Source organism: Nannospalax galili, unplaced genomic scaffold, assembly GCF_000622305.1.
Source record: "Nannospalax galili isolate Female #2095 unplaced genomic scaffold, S.galili_v1.0 scaffold100, whole genome shotgun sequence".
NCBI classification, from domain to species: domain Eukaryota; kingdom Metazoa; phylum Chordata; class Mammalia; order Rodentia; family Spalacidae; genus Nannospalax; species Nannospalax galili.
In genome coordinates, this window is record NW_008352891.1 from 6,664,055 (window position 1) to 6,666,675 (window position 2,621).

At 38.2% G+C, this 2,621-nt stretch overlaps 1 pseudogene; it reads right to left on the reverse strand.

Moving 5' to 3' along the window:
- Positions 1 to 1,084: 1,084 nt before the first annotated feature.
- Positions 1,085 to 1,511, reverse strand: LOC108491652 (annotated as a pseudogene).
- Positions 1,512 to 2,621: the final 1,110 nt, after the last annotated feature.

A 2,621-nucleotide genomic window follows, 5' to 3' on the forward strand; every position in this document is an offset into this window, starting at 1 on the left:
TTCATTAAGCCATGGTTCCTCTTCTATTAACCTAAGCTTAGTTTAAGAAAGGCTTTTTTATATAATTTTGAAATTAACTTTTCATTTGTACATTGAAATTTAATTATTCATAAAGCCCAAAACAGTGGATTACAGTCACTTTTTGAAAATAAAAGGACATCTTTTTTACACAACCTACTTTGCAAAGTAAAAAATATCTTATGTACCACTAACAACTACCTTGTTTTTCATTTTCCATTTTGACTATGCTTTAGAAAAGTAAAAATTAAATACAAACATTGTCAGCTATTATATTTCTAAAGTCAAGATAACTGGTTATCAACTAGTATTCAATTTCTGCAATGGCTAATTTCAAACTCAAAATTGAGGCCCAAGTATTTTAAAAAGGGGGTGGGATGGTAAGAACATGAAGGATAAAAAGTACATTTAAAACCATACATGGCTACAGAAATACAAAAACAGCCCTATTTTGTCTGACTCTAAGTACAGATTTATGTCATCCTTAAATTTGATGAGAAATTACCAAAAAATCCAGACAGAACATAAAGACTTATTCAGATGTGTTAGAGCTAGGGCTTATCATGACCCATGATAATTACAAAGCAAAAAATTAATGCAAAATATTCATTTGCTAGAAACAACGAATCACAAATGGAAAGGCATCTTTTTCTTTAACAGTGCAATGTTTTGCTACTATGTTCAATTACATCTATAAGAACAAAGTGTTAACACGTCACTTAAGGTAACACAACATCTTCAGTTTTCAAAGAAATACAATTTTTTTTTTGGTCTTTTTGAGACAGGGTCTCCCTGTTGCCCCAGCTGTCCTGGATCTTGCTATGTAGACCAGGCTGGCCTTGAACTCACAGAGATCTGCCTGCCTCTGCCTCCCAAGTGCTGGGATTAAAGGCATGTGCCACTATGCCCGGCAGAAATAAAATACTTTTTAAAAATGAAAATATAATAATCTCTTTTAACGAGCCATACTCATGCTAAATGAAGTTTTACTCTTAACAGATGTAAGTTAAGATCCCAATTATAGAACGGTCTTCAGAAACTTGGAATATAACATGCTCAGTGCAGTTTAGATATCATCAGTATCTTCATCATCACCTCCAATATAATCAAACTGGATTTCATCATCATCTCCAGGACCAAAATGTGTTTGTTTAATTGATTTTAGTGTGTTTTGGAAGTTCTCCATATGCCTTCAGATTTCTGGCTTCATCTGCTTTGTACTTTAACATCAGCTTTGTTATCTTGATAGTCTTGTAGTTCAATCAATATAATGTCTGAGGTATTTATCCAAACCTTGGTTCTCAACTTTCCTCTGATATGGCATAGCCTCATACCATCAAACACATTGCTTCCAATCATTCATTTCCCAGCATTTTGATCACCTGTGCATATTCTTGCCCCTCTTCTTTAAACACCAACTCTTTTTTTTCAGATTCATTTTCATTTTTACCTCTGTGCCTGTTTTTACCTCCTTTTCCTTTATTCTGTGGCATGATGGTAACCACAGGGATGGGAGTGAGGGACTTCCTGCTAATGGTGGTTTGACTCCTTTCCAAGGGCTACTACTTGGATAGGCAAGCTGAAAGTGTATTCAAGTGGTAGGACTAAAGCACACTGTGCAGTTACTGGAGCTTTCTGGTAAACAGCAAGGTATACAAGATCCACAGACAGCAAATGGTGTTCCTGGGGCCGTGGCTTCTGTTAGCAACAAAATAGTGCTTCTGGTTCTGGCCACGTTTTCAGGAAAGCACAATCTCCTGAATAGTGATGGAAGCCAGAGGAACCCTTGTGCTGTCGTGGCCTGCCTAGCACCACAACGACCTCCCTTCCTCTGCATTGTCTTAAATAATATAGAAGGCCTAGAGGTGATTTAAATCATGGGAGGATGTATGAAAACACTGTGCCATTTGATATAAAGGATTTGAGCACTCACTGACTTTGGTGCCTGTATCAGCTACTTTTCTGTTGCTGTGATAAAATACCATGACCATGACAACTTATAAAAGGAAGAGTTTATTTGGGCTTACAGTTGCAGAGGGATAAGAGTTCATCATGGTGGGGAGGCAGCTAATGGCTTACTTCTTCACAAAGGAAGCAGAGCATGGACAAACTGGGAGTGGGGCAAGGCTATGAATTCTCAAAACCCACCCTCAGTGATATGTTTCCTTCAGCAAGGCTACACCTCCTGAAGATTCCATGACCTGCCTCAAACCACACTACCAACTGACCAAATGTTCAAATACCTGAGCCTATGGAGCCACATTTCTCATTCAAAATGCCACACTGCCTATGGATTCCGAGGGACCACTGTATTCAGTTTTCATATAGCCATTTCTTTTTCTGAACATGGGAAATCCATAGTACCTTAAATGTCATCCATCTGAACTGGACCAGGTTCTGGTAGGGTTCTGATTACATTCAGGATTTGGTTAAAACTGTCTCACAAAATTCAAAGACTACCTAACTTCTAGTGATTTATCAAGAGGAGCTTGGCATCACCAGCAGAAGAAGCAGCTCTGTTTTTGTTCATTGTTTGGTCTCCACAGCATCTAAGCTCCACATGGTCATAGTTGACCCTTGCAGGCACCTCTTAGTGTCTGTCC